Source organism: Anthonomus grandis, chromosome 1 (assembly GCF_022605725.1).
Source record: "Anthonomus grandis grandis chromosome 1, icAntGran1.3, whole genome shotgun sequence".
NCBI classification, from domain to species: Eukaryota; Metazoa; Arthropoda; class Insecta; order Coleoptera; family Curculionidae; genus Anthonomus; species Anthonomus grandis.
This window is the reverse complement of record NC_065546.1, coordinates 38,844,210-38,862,623: the sequence shown is the minus strand read 5'-3', so window position 1 is coordinate 38,862,623 and position 18,414 is coordinate 38,844,210. Positions and strand designations below refer to the sequence as shown.

The 18,414-nt window shown below is 34.2% G+C and overlaps 1 protein-coding gene across 4 annotated transcripts in view; it reads right to left on the bottom strand.

Annotated features, from left to right (window-relative positions):
- LOC126745874 (serine-rich adhesin for platelets-like) overlaps positions 1-18,414 on the bottom strand; it is a 200,526-nt gene that overhangs the window by 126,599 nt on the left and 55,513 nt on the right. For 3 of the 4 annotated variants that reach the window (XM_050453908.1, XM_050453921.1, XM_050453931.1), the window contains exon 2: positions 5,322-5,388. The gene's annotated coding sequence lies outside the window, so the exon portion shown is untranslated. Of the gene's footprint in view, positions 1-5,321; positions 5,389-5,461; positions 5,541-18,414 lie in introns of those variants that run through there. The other variant, XM_050453915.1, reaches the window with a different exon arrangement.

Here is an 18,414-nt window from a genome sequence, read left to right as displayed (position 1 = left end):
GATTTGTCAGAAGAATTTCGATCAGTTTGTATGCAACCACCACTTCTATATATATTTCTGTTTTGTGCTGTACACCATCTTGACATAAGACATAAGTGTGACCTAGTGCCGACTTATTACAAACTAGTCAGACTGGATCAGAATACTGGGAGAATACCAAACTTCCCAATAGTTTTAAGTCTCTTCCATTACAGCGATTTAAATATAGGATCAAGGCTGTTTTAATGGAAAATGCTTCTTAACCCTTATGTGACTGGGAAAAAAAATACCTTCTAAGGACGGCGTGGGTACCCAAGTACCTACTATGTATTTTATATAGAGCCGTGGCTTTTTCTGTGAATTTATACCCTTAACTATAAACATGCACATCTGTGTGGGTTTTTCCTTATGTCTGGCGCCTCGGACTGTTTATGTTTTTGCACAAGATCAGTTCATATTCGTCAGTAACGCGTTTTACCTACTTGAGTAGAGTTTGAATTACGTTAAATCTAAAGTATTTTTTATACGTAAATATGTCGAAGAGTGAGGCTGGTCCTAGTCGAAGCGATAGTGCAAGAGGAAAATATATTTATTATTTTTACATAATAGGTAAAATAAAGTTAATACAGAGTACAAAAGGAGGTAAATTAAATAATAATAGGAATATTATAATAGGTTAACCTATTCGGAATTAGAAGAAGCCTTAGATCACCTAAGTGATGAAGAAGAAGAGCCATTTATTGCTTCTGATGAAGAGGAGTATATTCCACAACTGTCAGATGGAGAGGGCGAGGATTCTGATGTTGAAAACGGTCCTGTTGTAGAACTAGAAGATTCGGAGTCTATTGATGATGATGACGTTCATCCAGATTTAGATTCACAATTCCATTGGACTAGTAAAGATGGCACTCAGTGGAATGACTCACCTACACCACAACGACAAACGGTAGGTCGAAATATTTTGCGTGAAAAAAGTGGTGCACCAGCCTTAAGTCGTTTATATACGCCCAAAGACATTTTCAAAACTATTATATCACCAGAAATGTGTACCCTGATTCTAAAATATAGCAATAAAAAAGGGAATAGAGTTACGGAGGAATATAACCAAAGGTTATTGGCAATAACTAAGCCGCCGAAAATATTTTCTCCAAAAGTATTTATTTCATTTACTGATGTAGAACTAGATGCATTTTTCGGAATTCTAATTACTGCTGGTTTACATAGGTTCAATAAAGAACATATTTCTGAAATGTGGAAGATGGATTCACTCCCTTTGTTTCGCGCAGCTATGGCTCGTGATCGCTTCAAAATGTTTCTAAGATTTATTCGGTTTGATGACCAGAATACGCGTATAGAACGTGCAAAAACAGATAAAACAGCTCCAATTCGAGATATCTGGATTATGCTGAATTCAAATTTGGCAAAAAATTATCGGCCAACAGAGTGTATTACAGTAGATGAACAATTATTTTCATATAGAGGACACACTAAGTTTACCCAGTACATTCCCTCGAAATCAGCGAAATATGGAATAAAGGTTTTTTGGGCTTGTGATGCGATAAATTCCTATCTTCTAAAGAGTCAACTATATACCGGAAAACCACCAGGTGGTGAACGTCAGGCAAATATTGGTGAGAGAACAGTATTGGACTTAGTTGCACATTATAAGGGATCAGGAAGAAATTTCACAACAGACAATTTTTTTACAAGTTTGCAACTTGCTCGTACTTTAAATTCATGGAATATGACTTTAGTAGGAACAGTTAGAAAAAATAAAACGTTTTTACCTTCCAATATGCAAGCACAAAAAGATAGAGCCATAAATTCAACCATTTTTGCATTCAACAAAGATACTACATTGTGCTCTTATGTTCCAAAAAAAAACAAGGCAGTGATTTTTTTATCAACTATGCACACAACAGGCGAAGTAGATAATACTTCTGTTGCAAAGCCTGAAATTAACAGATATTATAACAAAACTAAAGACCAAATGCTATGTGAATATACTGTCAAACGTAGAACAAATCGATGGCCATTAGCATTTTTTTTCAACATAATTGACGTTGCTAGTTTAGCTTCTTATTGTATATACAAGGAACCTAATCCTTCTTTCAAAGCTACTGATCAACGTCGGCGATTTTTAAAAGATCTTGGTAATGAGCTGTGTTTGTCAAGTATCCAAATAAGATCCCAAATTCCAAAAGTTGTTGGTAATCATTTTACTCGTCAGGCTATAGAAATGGTACTTCACCGACGAATGCCTGTTCCTTTAGATAATCCAGTTATAAAACAAGCAGTTTATGAACGAGATGCATCTGGACGTGTAAAGGTGGTTGGTAGTTGCCAAATATGCCAAGAGCGAATCCATAAACAAAGAAAAACTCGTAAAGCCTGTAAATCGTGCTCCAAACCAGTTTGTAATGAGCATTCAGTGGCTCAAACTATTTGTCAAAACTGTAATTCATGAGTAATGTTTTTTAGTGTTTTTAAGTGTTTGTTTGCTATGTTGCATTAATTTGTGCCTCACTGTAATTTTCTATGACTTCCTATTACTGTGTATATAATAAAACATATGAATTTAACTCTTAAAAATTTTATTAGTATTATAAACATAGTAGAGGTACCCGGGTAACCATCCAGTAAACTATGGGTGAAAATTTTTTACACCTTATTTATTTTGAAAATAAAAAAAAATAATTTCAAATTTTAACAATAACTTAAAAAAACCAAATTAAGAAATGTCACAAAAGTACAAGCTTTATCGAAGGTGAGTCAAAAAGATATTCATATCTGAAAACTGAAAAGGTACCCGGATACCTTTCCAGTCACATAAGGGTTAAAGGCATTTTTAATTTTAGTATATAGTCCACTATTTACCTGTTTTTAAGTTTCTAAATAATGTTATTGTAATAGTAGCTTTGCATGGCTTTTATTGTATATTACATACAAATGTATTTTAAAGTAATTGTGCAAAATTCTGACGTGTGTTAGATATTTCTTGTATATTAACATGAATTTGAAAAAAGAAAAACTCATCTCAACTCTCTCTGCAGTGGAATAAACCATTGTTAATACAGTCACTACACGTAAAACTCATATGTAAAGAAATATTAGTAAATATTTGAAACTGTTTAAATGTTCATTTTATAAAAAGTACCAGTAGTTTTTTGCAAGAAAATAATTCACATTCTTCAGATGTACATTGTACTGGCGTTTGCATTTTATTTGTCTTATTTTTATGTATGGTATTTGACGTAGTATTTTTGACTATTTTTAAGTTTAAATCATTTGGGAGTGTTCCCTTTGCGTACAAGTAACAAATAAACAGCAAAAAAATCTTTAAAAGGTATTTAGGTCTTAATAATATATGACACTCATAATACTTATGATTTTAGGAGTGATTTTAGTCCCTCGTAAAGGATTGCAGGTATCAGGAGAGCCTCTTAATTAATGAGTTACCCCTTCAAAAATAAGATTGACTTGCCCTGAGTCCAAACCATCTTTCTAATTTCCGCTCTTTTTAGAATTTTTAATAACTCTTATATTATAGAATTTTTAAGATCTTCAAAAATAAGGTATCAATCGTTGTTTCCATTTAAGATTTTAGGGGTGATCACACTCCTTCATAAGCGGTTTCTAGCTTGAGGGTGCCTTGTTCATTAAACATTGTCGTCCTCGAAAATAACATCGACGTGTCCGAGGTTTAAAACAAAAGGTGACACCCTGTATATATAATATATGAAAAACTAATGGGAAAATTCTCAGGTTTCTCAAAGAATAAGAAATTTACTAGTACCTCACACATGTAGGAAATATGCCGCGGAAGATTTAAATTCAATAAAGTGAGATCAATCAATAATATAATAAGCCAGTCGTTGTAAGCTCGGAGTAACAAAGCTCAAGCAGAAACTTAATATTATAATCAGGCTCAATCTGCAAATGCGACTTCTCAGAACTTAATGAACAAAACAGTTTCAAAACACTCGATTACACCTATCTGTATCCTCTCTCGGACCCTGCTCAACTATTATCAACAGATTATACCCTTTAATTGCGAAACATTGTTAGCTGATACTAATTACAAAAAAAAAAGCTACTCTGTGAGAGAAGATATGCGCCGCACAAAGCTCCATCTCTCCTATCTTATTCTAGCCCCTTATGTCCGATAATCACCTGTGTCATGTAATATCTTTTTCATTACCCGCGCGCTCTGATTTTCTTTTTCTTCCAACCGGAGAAGATTAAGTGGAAAATACACTGTATCATCATTACTTGAATATGCGTTTTGCTTATTTTTCCCCGGCTTATTGTCGACCTTGATTGGTTTTCGTTAGAAAAAATAATTGCGATTTAACGTGTGGTTGATAATGAGATGTATTAGATGAGATGCGAAGGTCATATTTGCATATGAAAAATTCAAATGGATACACTGATATAAATGGCAAAAAAGTTTTGGCTTTTTTAGATAGGTCTCAAAAGGAGATAAATTTGTCGAATATCTAATCAAATTATTGCTCACAAATGGTTGTAAAAATTTTATTAAAAGCCAACTATAAAATCATGTTATAAGCCATTAACAATGGTATTTTTAAAAAATCAATTTTCTTTTAATCTCAAAACCATTAAATAAGCATATTTCAATGCATGATCACGAAAAAACTATTACAGATTAAGTTTAACTGCACCAGAGCGAATTAAAAAATTAGCAGTGATCTCATATGTTTTCGTTATACTATAATCGGTTCTCATTGTTTCATTTCGAAAACTGTTAAATTAAAAGGAAACATAATTTGGTTTTAATATTTTGCTCAGTTAATAGCTAATTAAATGAACGTTAAATTTATAAAAAAATTTGAAGTATTATCATCAAGGTCGATAAGGTAAAGCTTCAAACAACAAACGTGGGATATTCATTTGAATTTTTTTTAAATTTCGCTGGCGAGAGAAATAAAAAGAAGACCAGATATTAAAAGTAATATGCCTAGAATTTATTAGAGTAATTTTTCTCTCTATTTTATTTTCCGTGTGCCTGAAACTAATAAATTTATGAAAAAGTATTTTTTTATTAGGTTCTCATTCATGTCATTAGAAAGGAAGAAAAAAAGGCAATATGCCAAACATGATGTCTAAAAATGCTGCAATATGGTTTTTAATCTGTACAACCTTCTAAGCAAAAAAAATGAAATGAATTTCCGTTTTATTTCCTTTGACATTAATCGTTAGGGAAAAATTAAACGAAAATTTGCACAGTTTGGCAGCACCACCTCAAGTTCTACTATTCTATAAATATCTGACAATTATCAACGTAATTTTTAAATATAAAAAAAATATTAACAACTTACCGATTCTTCGTATATAATCCGTGTTGGTCTTGGTAAAATTACATGGTAACCGCACTCACGATTGATTCTGAAAAACAAAGCAGTTACGTGGTTAATCGCTTGGTCGTTTAAAAGACAAATAAAGATAATCAAAAAATTACCATTTGAGAAAATCACTGTAGAACGTCTTACGTACATGTTATCGCTTATAGTATACATTACGCACCCGAAGATAATACTGTTTAATGTTTCTATTTATGGGAAATCAACAAAAGAATTAAGTACGACCTCGTTATCAGATTACGAAGCAAGTTAGGTAAATATATAAAACTAATAAATATACCGGTCTGGTCATACCAAAAGTTCCTAATGGGAGGGACAGGGATACTATTACTTGCCATTATTTCCGAATGTTTTATTCACAAAAACAAAAAAAGAAAGAAGATTTTTTGCGTTATCGAGGTAAAAAAAGATTTTAACCGAGAATTATTCCTTTTTTATAGTTCATCCTCAAGAGTCTAGAATTTATAAAATACTGTACCCCTTACAGGCAGGTAATAAAATAAAAAATGTATTATGAGTTATCAGATACTTGAACATATTTTGGTTCTCAGCTGTCCGAAATGAATAAAATTCTATTTTGGGTTCCAACCCTCTTTTTGGCAATAGCCTCTGAGCTCTGTTATCTTTTAAAATTCTCTGGAGTAGCCCAGCATGTTTTCACCCTTCCTAAAGGCTGGGCTGCCTAAAAGTTGCTTGGAGAGTTCCAGCTTTAGCACTTATTCCTAGAAGTTCTTATGCTCAAGTTCCAACCAGTGTCTGGTATCCCTTTTCCAGGTTTTATCGCTGACACAGCATGATGGTTCTGGGCCTATGAATCTGTAGCTGGCCCCCTCATTTTGAGTTGGATTACGCTTCTTGTAACATCATGGTTGCCTATATACTGTGATAGGATTATCTCTAGCCTGTTTTGCTCTTTGGGGAGGTCCGCGAGATCCTTCCAACAATTTTGTACAGTCTTTAATATAGGCTTAAACTGTCCTAAGGCGTTTGTTGCTGCATGGTCTCCTGTAATGATTGCAAAGGTTTTCCCCTTGGCGCCACTTCTTTTATCAGTTGGACACAGGTATGAATTCCTATGCTTCCTATTCCTATGATCATGTTTGCCTGTCTGTTGCAAGTCTGTTGTTACCAGGCCCAGATTCCTGATTTTTGCTCCTGAAATTTCTTCAGTCCGTACTACTATAGTCGGTGTCGTTGACATCGCTCCTGCTATACCCAAACAGGCTGTTCTTTATATTTTGTTGAGTATCTGAATAATAGCCCTCCTTTCAATTATTATTAACAGATCTTGCTGCAGATGCCACCATTAGTGGTGCGTAGGTAAAGATGAGTTTCTCCATTGTTGTGTATGCGCAGTAAATTTTTGGTGACAGTGTTGGTGATGGTGCCCATGATCTGCCGAACATTCTCTCATAGTACATAAGAGTTTTCGTGGTCTTGTTTGTATTATTTATTACGCGCTTCTTGTAGCGTGAGTTTTTTATACTAGATATCTGCCAAAGGGCACTAGGTTTCTTATGGGCTATAGTTTCTTCCTTTTTGTCAAGATAACTAGGCAAATTTTTGCAAGGTTTATCCTTAGTTATTATTCCCTTCACCAGTGCTCAACAACGTTCCGAGCACTTTGCATTTTTTTATACATGGTTGTTCCCCCGTGCCAATAGAACAATATCGTCTGCGTATCACACAGTGAAGATATGCTGTCTCTTCAGTCGTGTTAGCAGACTGCATGATACAAGGCTTACAGCAACAATGAGAGTACTCCTCCCTGCGGTATTCCCCTGCACACATTGGCTTTTACCGTGGTGTTGTTAAGATTCGCTGTCACCTTCCTATGGTTTAATATTTAATTTTTATCATAGGATGTATACCTCGTGCAACATTAGCATGGTTAATTGACACAAGTTTGCTGCCTTTAACTCTCTCATCTATAGATTATTTAATTTACCTTTCTCCAATGTAGCCTTTAAAAAAGAGTATGATATAATACAATCCATTGCAATCAATAATAACTTCCCTCTATCAAGTTTCAAAAAAGTTTTTCAATAAGTACAAACTTTCGTACCACATTGTGGGGAAAAGGGAGCGTAATAAAAAAAATTTCAGATGTTTATCTTACTTTGGAGGTATTTCCCAAGGGGTGGCAAAATTCTTAAAACTTTTTAACATCGCAATCGCTTTTAAAACTTCTAATTCCTTAAAAAGAAATATCGTTAAACCATTGGATAAGCCAGATCCATTTCGAAATCAGGAGTCTATGTGCCCTACAATTTATGTGGGACAGTCCGGGAGGAAAATTTCAACAAGGGTACAAAAACATCTAGGTCTGGAACAAGTTTAAAGACACCGATACTGTCGAGACCAAGTCAGCGTTTGCCAATCATTTATTGTCAAAGGTCATAATTTTTCTGACTCCAATCATGTGGCAGTGGTTCATGACAGCCAGAAGGGCAAAAAGCTGGATCTTCCAGAGAAGCTAGAGATTATAAGAGCGAAAAAGAGTCCAGTTTCGACTTGCGTTAACGATTTGTTCAATTTTGAGCCGAGACTCATTTTTAATAACATCATCTAGTCTCCTCCTTTCTTTTCAAGCTAACTATCGCATGAACGGTGTAGCCTAGCTGTCAACGCAGCAAACCTTAACAGTTTTGCTGTGAGGTTGTAGGTTCGAATCGTTCCTTTTTACTTTTTTATCATTTTCTTGTATTCGAGTTCTGTTTTTGTTTTTTATATATTTGTGACGTCAGTTTTTTAAACTTATATTTTACCGTTCAGTGTGTGTATACATTTGACCCAGTCTGGCGTGTTTTTAACCTTCTTAGGATATACTTTTTTCGTTTTACTTTAAGGTCTCTTTGTAATTTTATTTGGTTTTGTTTGCATTATAGGTTTGATGATGCTCTTAGGAGCGAAACACGTGTCACCACTTTAACAAATAAAAGAATTTTTTGAGAGCGAGACTTTGTGTTGTTCTCTTTTGATTTATGGTTGATTGAGTCATATAACGTGTTGAAAAATGCTGCGTCAATGTCTAAGAAGGCTCCTAGAGCGATATCTTGGTTGTTTAAAGATTAGTCGTCCCTCTGGGTTATCTCGTGCATCGCTGATTTACAAGATTTACCTGTTTAGTAGACATATTGGTGTCGATGTAGAGGGCTAGCCCTAGAAATGCCTTTAGTACATAACTCATCAGGCTATTAAGTTGGTGGCCTTCGCTTATTTTTGCATTTGGTTGTTTAGGAATAGCAACAAAGATGGAGGTTAGTCAGTCGCTTTGAATCCCGCCAATCTCATAAATATTATTAAAAAGTCTGCATAGGGTTTCAGTGTTAATTAGTTTAAGCACCTCAACGTGTATGTTGTCTAGGCCAGGTGCCTTTTTGGTTTTTAGTGCTGATAGTGCACATGACTTTTGCTTCTAGTAAGAGTGCTCCCGTGGCTCCATTTGGGCATTTCCCAAACTTTACGTATCCCCTGGGGTTCCTGCAGTATCTGTATTTTTGGTAGTTTTTGAGGAATTTGCCTTCTTAAAAGTGTTCGATATCTCTTTTAATTTCTTTTTGAAGTGCAAACAGTCTATTTTTTGTGTAATTTTTCTGTTTATTTAATAACATTATGTTCTTCACCTCTCTATCTCTACGCCGAATGTTTCTGTAGATTTCATTATATTTGATTGTATTACTATTTGATTACCCATATCCAGATTCTCATTAGTCATCCACTTTTTCTTAGCTTGCCTCTTTTTGTATCTAAGGACTGTCTCTGTAGCTTCTTATACGTTTACTTTTATGTTACTTAACTGTTTCTCGATATTTTCCTCGACAGCTGGATTATCTTAGATACTCTTAATTAAATCATCCATTTTAGTTTGTCAAAGTCAAAAGTCACAACATGCTTCATTGTCAAAAGATTAACATCTCATTGACAAAGCTAAAATTAAATTATAAAATAATATAGATAGGTCAAATTTTGGAGTAGAAATAAAAATTAACATAAAATTGACATATATATAGCACTTGACACAAACAAAAAATAAAACAAATAATAACACAAATAAGGTGGTTACATAAATCTTAACATTACTTATGAGTCGATCATTAAAAAATTCATCTAAGGTGTAATAAGCTTTACTAATTAAAAGTTTTTTACACTGACATTGGAACTTTTTAAAGGTATTTAGGTTTCTAAGTTGTGAGGGCAAATAGTTATACATTTTTTTGCATCATAGATAAATGATTTACAAGGGCATTTGTTGGTATGGGTAAAGGTATATGTTGCTCTTGACGAGTATTATATTGCCTTGAATATTATATTGACTTAAAGAAATAACCATGGCAGCTACCCCAAAAAGGAAGACCATATCTCAAGTTACTCTCAATTAGGACAAAATACGCCATTCTAACTAAACTTTGATCTAACTCTCTAGAAATAACTCTTAAAGCGTAACAATTTGAAGACAGTTCCTTAGATAGAGCGCTTATGTGATAATCAGAATAGCATTTTGATACCAAGAAATTTTGAACTTTCTGTATTGTTTAATTTATTTCTGTCAAGAATAATGCCAATAAGGTCACACCCGAAGGTAAGCACATTGATCTTAGATATGTTATAAGTTAAGAAATTGTTATCAAACCAAGCCTTGATCTTTAGCAGATTAATTATATTCTGTAATGCCCGAGAGTCAGAGTAATTCCACAAGATGCTTGAATCATCGGCAAAAAGTGTAAAATAGCCCATAATTTCCAGTTGGCAAATGTAATTAATGAACAAAAGAAATAAGACAATTCCCAACACTGACCCCTGCGACACTCTACAACTTACAGATTAAAACTGAGACAGAAAAAGACACACTCTGCATCCTTCCCGTAAAATATGACCCAAACCAATTCAAGGATACACCTCTAAGCCCATATATCTCCAGCTTCTGAAGTAGTATTTCATGACTGACAGAGTCAAACGCCTTAGTCAAATCACAGAGGACCGCTCCAGAAACCTCACCTCCATTTAGACCCATGTACAGCTGATCCAAAAGGGAAGACAGAGCGTCATCTTTGAATTCAGTACTTTTTATTCTACACTTTTTTAAGAAGTCTGGAAAATGTCCATCTGAAAATGAGTTATTTATAACATTTACCAAAGCATTAATAGCAGAAGTACTCAATTCTTGAAATATACGAAGAGACATCCCACAGACTTCTTTTTTATTTTGGAAATTAAAACTCTCATTTCATTTACATCTGTTAGATATAAGAAGAATGTATCCCGGACTCTCTTGTGTGACAAATATTTGAAGGGGTCTTTGGTTGGCACAATTTTAGAAGCTAGATTTTTTTCGACTGTGCAAAAGAAATCATTGAGCTTATCCGACGTAATAGTACTGGCATCAGGTACATGGGATTTTCCATAACCTTGTCTAATGATGTCATTTATAATTGACCAGGTTTCTTGACACACATTTCTTGAAGCTGACAATCTTGATGTACAATAATTTCTTATTGCTGACTTTATGATGTTGCTATAAATAATAGTCCTATATTTATGATAGGAATCCTATACTAGTAAATTTGTTACATTCTTTAGTGTTGCTAAGTGCATTAATATTGTATTTTTTTGGTTTTTGTTGCACAGGTTACTAGTTTTTTCCTTAGACCTAAAGTTGGCCATTAATGGGTTGTGATCTGATGCGATGTCGGCTCCGGGATAAGCTGTCACTCTCTTAATGTTATTTTGGAATCTTTTATTTGATCAGGAGTTAATCAATTTAAATACGAATTAATTGTCTCTCCTTATCTTGAGGGAATTTCTATGTGTATAATCTTCTAGATGGTAAACTTAATTTTTTTTGTTCTTATGATATAACTCCTGCAGTTGCTTGTAAAATGGTTTAGCTTTATCGGCTGTGGGTGCATAAACTTATATTATGTTTATGTTTATGTTCATGACATCCCCGCTGTCTACAGCAATAGTAGCCTATCAGTAGGGTACGAAGTTTTTGACGTGTTTCGTGAGTGAGTCATTTATCAATACTACCTCTTTATTTCTATGATGAGTATCAGTCTCTTCACCTCCCTGGACTGGTAGCCATTCTTATAGCTCTTCTTTCCATAATAAAGTCTGTGAACACATTGTGTCTTAGGGATACCCCTTTGGTTCTTTTAGGGTTTATATACCTTTATCCCAATCTGCCTAACGTAAAATAAGTTTTTCTCTTAGGCAGTTAAGGAAAGAAGAAAATATTTCTGTCATTTTGTACTTCTTTAAATATTATTTATGAAAAACAAATTGTTGTTATTATAACCATATTTTAATTTTTAATAGCTTGGATTATGATTTTGTCATCAACTGATAAAAAAAATGTAAATAGCAATTTTGTTCTCAACTGTCCGGAATTAACCCTTTCGGCCCCAATGGGACAAATAAATCCCAACATACATTTCATAACATCTGCTGGGCGCTATCTGTCCCGTTTTTAATGGAAATTGTCATTAGCGGGTATTTTAAGGTTTAACAATTTTTCGACAGGCAGCGATACGCTTTTTGGAGTCATTCTGATTGTAAACGCCAAAAATCGAGCACGTTGTTGGTTTTTGACACTGTTTTTTTACAAATTTGATAGTTTTTGTGTAGTTTTTGAAACAATCTGTTTAGGTAAGTTCAGCATATATAATAGCAAAGTATTTTAATGGTTTTTTTTGTTTTGGTTTTTGCATTTTGGGTGTTAAATGTGGCTATGGGATATATGTGTCCCAGTGGGTTTTCTGATAGGGTGATTTATATCCCAATGGTATTTTACAGTATGCCAAGAAAGAAGTTGACTAGGGCAGAGCTTCAAGATCTTGCTGACAATTTAGTAAAGTTGTCATCCGGAGAAGAGGTGTAATCCCCATATGAAGAGTCTTCCTCAAAAGAAGACCCATTCCATAATAGTGAAGAGTCCGACGAGTTGTATCAGCCCTCGGATACTTCGGACGATGATAGTGGAGCCATTGAAAGTGATGCAAACGAGAACCTAACCCAACCCAACGACGGCGTTATTTCTGCTGAAAATTCAGATCAAGAGGCTGAAACTCCTGTTACAACTGGTAATATAATTTGGTCATTGCCTACAAATACCTATGTCTCAAGACTTAGCATTCCAAATGAAAGTCAATGTATCATACATCCTTCAATTGCTGTAAATGCCTCCCCGCTGGACAGATTCACTAAAATTTGTCCTCGAAGTTTATTTACTTTTATCGCTGAGTCTACAAACCAGCGAATCAAAATTTACAAAGAAAATAAAAAAAAGCAGGCGACTTTCACTGATGCAGGGAAGATTATGATTACTATTGGCTACACATTAGTTATGTGTTTCAATAAGGTGCCAAAACTTTGCAATTACTGGTCATCGCATCCATTTTTGGGAAACATCCAAAAACAGGTGTTTGTTTTTACTATCCAAGCTTTATTTCAATAATCCAGTCAAGCCAGAAGGGGCCAGTAAGATTTACTATGTACAAGAGCTTCTATCTTGCGTCAAATATACGTTTCAGAAATATCGATCCGACAGTACAAGTCAAAGTATTGACGAGAGCATGGTGGGCTTCAAAGGAAGATCTTTACTGAAATAATATATGCCACAAAAACCTGTGAAAAGAAGCATAAAATTATGCTCTAGATGTGATGCCAAAACCGGATATACATATAATGCAAATGTATATTGCGGCAAGGACGACGTTGAAAGGAGCGGAACTTTCGGCGAAACTGTTGTAAAAAAATTATGTGAAACTATACAAAATCCAAACGTAGTTCTGGCCTTTGATCGATTTTTTACATCAGTCCGTTTGATGGATTCCCTCCAATACCCAGCTGTGGGAACAGCCATTACAGGAAAAGACATGCCAAAAAAATTCATTGAAAAACGAAAAATTTCTATGGGTGAATGCGAGTTTTTATCAAATCAAACAAACTCTATTGCGATCAAATGGCAAGATACAAAGCAGGTTATTCTTTTGAGTAACTGTCATACCCCTGATATGACTTGTGTGAAGAGAAAAGACAAGACTGGGCAGAGAGTTGACGTACCATGTACCACTGCTACTGCATACTACAATGAAATCATGGGTGGTGTGGATCTGGCTGATCAGATGAGTGGTGTGTATGACTTTGGCAAAAAATCATGCAAATGGTGGAAAAAAGTATTTTATCGACTTTTGATGATTGCTGTTGTTAACAGCTGGGTAATATATAATGACTTACGTCGTACCCAAAAAAAGATACCCTTACAGGAATTTTTATTTACCTTATCAGAGGACCTAATCGAAGAAGGACAACAGCAAACTTCAGTCAAACTTCGAAGAAACAGTTGTGGAAGGCCATCAAAGAGATAAAAAGTAATGAAAAATGTGGGTGATCACCTTCCAATAGAAACATCGAAACGGCGAAGATGTGCTCGTTGCGCTCTTCAGAAAAAAGAACGTAGAACCACTACTATTTGTGCAATGTGCGATGTAGGGTTGTGCAAGCATTGTTTTGCGCTTTATCATTCGTCCTAAAATACTTACCTTTGCGGGTTATCTTTTTGTGAATAAAAAAAATAAAAATTTTGAAATACAAAAATGTGCTTTTGGCCCCTAGGGATATTTATAACCCACCTAAAAATCCCGCTGGGATACATTTGTCCCACAATTCTTTGCTCTCCCTGTATATATATTTTTTATTTTCACTAGTATATATTGTCAAATGATCTCTTAAAATACCATAACTCGCAAAAACATCCTTAAAAATAAAATTGGGTCTCAAAGGGTTAATAACAATTTCTTTTTCTTCCAGGCAAATGAAAACATAGAAAATGTTTTTATTATCTAAATATTTTGATTTACAACATCTTGAATCATAGTTTTTTCATCAACTTAATAACCATATATAATAGCATATTCGCTCACAAGTGGCTAGAATTAATGACATAATTGCTCTACCAGGCAGTTAAAAAGAACAAAAATGTTTTAATTTTATTCGCTACATATACACGTACTTGAATATATTTGATTTCTCAACTGCCTGAAATAATAGAGTGATGCTTTCTTAATTCCTTTAATAAATTCTACTTATTATTTTAAAATATTCTTTAGATATCAACAGACACTTTTTTTAACATAGCATCCCAAGATATTTTGATCCTCACCTGCCTTGGATGATAAAATTAAGTTCGTCTAGAGGCAATTCTCTAGAAAAAGAACATAATACTAACTTTCTTGCTGAAAATTAAACTTATTTTGGCCAATAAGTACCTAAAAGCAATAATTAAAACACCGCTTATCTTCCAGGCAATTGGAAAAAGGGAAAACGTTTGCATTGTAATCTTTGGACATCAGGCACTTAAACGTATTTGATTTCTCAGCTGCCTGGACTAAGAAAAAAATATACACATTTGGCCAGTGACGTACAGAAATAAACATACTCAACCAGAAGTGACTTATCACAATTTAATTTTAAGTTACATACATATTCGCATGACCCTTAAAAAACGCTCGATGTCTGGCACTGATAAACTGCAGGAATTTCGTTCAACATAATTTTGAAGAGGCCGTTTATCTGAGAGGTGCATCTACAGCCCGTGTGTTGCTTTCTTATTTAATTATACGGTTACGAATTTTTGTTGGCATCCGCGAAAAAAAACTGGTTTTCGCATGATTATTATGGAATTAAACGGTTATGGCTTTCAGGAAGACGTTTGCAGGATTAAATAATAAATTAGTTTTAACGTTAAGTATTATGAGAGAAAGAAATTAAGCATTTTAGCTGCAAGAACATCAATGTAATAGTTTTTTTTTTTAGGAAGGTTAATGCGGATCCAAGTATTTTCCTTTTTCAAATTTCTGCAATTGATAAAATTGGTTTCTTCTTAGGAATCTGAAGATACTTTTGATATGCTACTGAATTACAATAATTACTTTCCATCTTCTTTCTATCTGAATCTCTATCTTCTTGCTATCCGAAAAGCGACACACCCTTAAGACTAATCTAAATATAAAATAATATCCTAAATAAATCATACATTCAAGGTATTTTTAAAAGTAATACATGAAGGCATTAATAAAAAATGAGAGGAAAGAATAAACTATGACAAAGTAAATGACAATTAGTCAACATGGGTTCAGAAACCAACTAGGTACCAGAAAGGCATTGTTTTCACTAAATGTGTTAACATGAAGGTGGCTAGGCATGAATATTAATACGCAAGTTACATTACAACTTCGAAAAAGCCTTCGATAGGGAAAGACACGAAAAATTAGTCAACTTAACTCATACCTAATACCTTTTATATATGGTATAATCACAAGACCCCTTAACAGTCAGAGCAGTTCCTCTAGTTATTCACCCACTGCTTGCTACGAATAGTTGTCTCCATCTATTTATAAGTTGCTGTCATGAAATTGCAATGTTTTTGGATCAGTTTAACTGAGATTTTTCACTTTTAAAAAAGCCTCTTGAAACAATGCTTAATCTTTTTTATCAAATTATATTTATTGAAATTTATTTATATTAAAAAATGTTCGACCAGAAAGGCCTTAGTATGGTTTTCAATTGAACTTAAAAATAATATTATCGAAAAGAAAAAAATGCACAAAAAATATAAGCAAAGACGATCAGTTATCGACTACCAGCAATCTTCTAGGTTAACGAAGCTATTTAAGAATCTGACACAGGAATGCTATACATAATATGTTCAATACACTAAAGCAGCTATTGGCTCTACATAGCTAAATTTTAGTCATTTCAAGAAACATATGTCAAGAAACATAGCTCTTTGCCCAATACATTAAAATATTTAGACAAGACAAATAATACTGGCCAAGAGATTGCTCACATGTTTGCTGACTTTTCTACACTATAATCCGAAACCTCTACCGTCACCTTAACTTAAAATAGCAGATATACAGTGTGTGTCAGCCAAATGGAATAAATTAGCTAATAAATAGACGGGAGCGTGTTATGTTTATACAGGGAGTATCAGATAACGGAGGCCAATACCAAATTGCTTAGTTTAAACATAACACCTTGAAAATTAATTAATTTTTAGATTCCTCAGCTCATTTTAGACATATTTTGTATACAATGTCCTATACCTATCTTTGACTGTTTCGGAAATATTAAGTAAAATTCAAAAAATGACATTTAGAAAAGAAAATTATTTATTTGATTTGACCGAAAATTGTTACAACATATTCAAAAACTTATACATAATACAAATCTAAACAATAATGTCAATGTAGGAGATGTTCAAAATGCTCGCCACAAACGTCTTGGCAACACCCTACCCGTAAATAGAAATTTCTTCTAACGCTACTCAACATCTCAGGTGTGATCGATCTCATTGTCAGGGTTATTCGTCTTCGTAAGTCAGCTAAGTCAGTAGGTTTAGTTTTGTATACAATAGTTTTCACATATCCCCATAAGTCTAATGGCCTCAGATCGGGAGACCGTGCTGGCCTCCCTATCCACCGATCTGGAAATATTTGGTTGAGGTACTGCCGAACATTTATTTGGTAGTGGGGTGGTGCTCCATCTTGTTGAACCCATATCATATTCGCTGGAACTTGTGGGTTTCCTGGATACAAGTTGGCCAACGTTGGCACTACATTATTTTAAAGCAATTCTAAATAATTCTCGCCATTTAAATTGCCCTCAATAAAAAAGGGACCTATGATCTGATCTTCAATAATTCCTGCCCACACGTTAACCTTTTCAGGGTATTGAGTATTGTCTTCTCTTATCCAGCGAGAATTTTCCCTGGACCAATAGCGGCAATTGGTATAATTTTATAGGGATGCATTTTATTTTTTTTAATATTCTAATAACTAATGAATAGCTAATATCGAGTACTGGGGCTGCTTTCCGAGTAGATGTGTGTAGGTGTTCCTCAAACTCAAGCATAACAGCTGATTTTGTATCCTGACTTATTGCATTGACAGCTGCTTTTTTTACCTGCCTAACATGGCCCAGCTCACGGAATTGCTTTTCTATTTTACTAATTGTCCTTTGGGTTAAAGGCGGCAAATTTGAAAATTTTTTGTGAAATAAGCGAGCAACTTCCATTTGTGTCCGTGTATTACCTCCATAGCCAATCATCTGTAGAATTGTTATTTTGTGCATTTCTGTTAAATGAACCATTTTTCTGGCTTGTAGTTAATGAAATTCAAACGACTATAGCACTGACGACTACTTCTGTCATGCAACATGAGTCAACATTAAGTCTGGCATTTTAAACCAAAGTAAACAACAATTTTTAGTTGTTTTTATTCTCATATCAATAAAAAGAAATGCTGAAATAGTTTTTGCTTGCTTTATCATTACCAAGACCTAAAGGGGCAAGAAGTATTAAGTGAGTTGTAGAGAATCTTGAAAAATAAATAATTTTCTTTTCTAAATGTTATTTTTTGAATTTTACTTAATATTTCAGAAACAGTCAAAGATAGGTATAGGACATTGTATACAAAATATGTCTAAAATGATCTGAGAAATCTAAAAATTAATTAACATACAGGGTGTTATGTTTAAACTAAGCAAGTTGGTATTGACCACCGTTATCTGATACACCCTGTATAAGAAGTTTTTATGAAAAAAAATGCGCAACTATAAAAACCAATCGACGTGTTCGAGCGTTTTTTCTAACACGCTCCCATCTATTTATTAGCTAATTTATTCCAATTGGCTGACACACACTGTATGTACTAAACTCGCATCTATAAATATTAAAAAAGGTCCTGTACCAGACTTTGCTTTAGTCTCTCCATATCCTTATACCACATTCTCCCTTCACACTGGAGTGTTCCCGAGCTACAGGAAAAAGAGTTTCCTAAAACCTATCCATAAGTCGAGGCGACAAATACTCTGCTACCAACTATTATCACCATCAGTATACTTAGTGCAGTATCCAAGGTATTTAAAAACCTTGACTTTAAAGGTCTTGGCCTCTTTAAAATCCCAATTAGCAGTTTGGCTTTAGACCACGCAATTCTACGGAGTGGAAGTTGCTTATTCAGATGGACTTCTCGTCGGATGCCTTGGA